This window comes from Rhinopithecus bieti, unplaced genomic scaffold, assembly GCF_001698545.2.
Source record: "Rhinopithecus bieti isolate Rb0 unplaced genomic scaffold, ASM169854v2 scaffold_37463, whole genome shotgun sequence".
Taxonomy (NCBI): Eukaryota; Metazoa; Chordata; class Mammalia; order Primates; family Cercopithecidae; genus Rhinopithecus; species Rhinopithecus bieti.
Window position 1 is genome coordinate 781243 of NW_016815818.1, and position 235 is coordinate 781477.

The window sequence follows — 235 nt, forward strand, 5'->3', positions numbered from 1 at the left end:
CTTACCCCCGAGCCCCCGAGTCCCCAAAGTACAATGTGTCATTGAGACCAGCTAAATTTTTTAACTCTGAGACTCACTGGAGAGAATGACTACCACTGGGTGTTGCTAAAAAGCCAAAGGGTTAAGCAATAGGGATAAAGTAGAGGAGGAGATAATTGTCTTCGTATGTCATATGAAAATGCAACCATAGTTTATAAGCTAACAGAAGAAGCCTAAGGAAGTTCCTGAATTTATG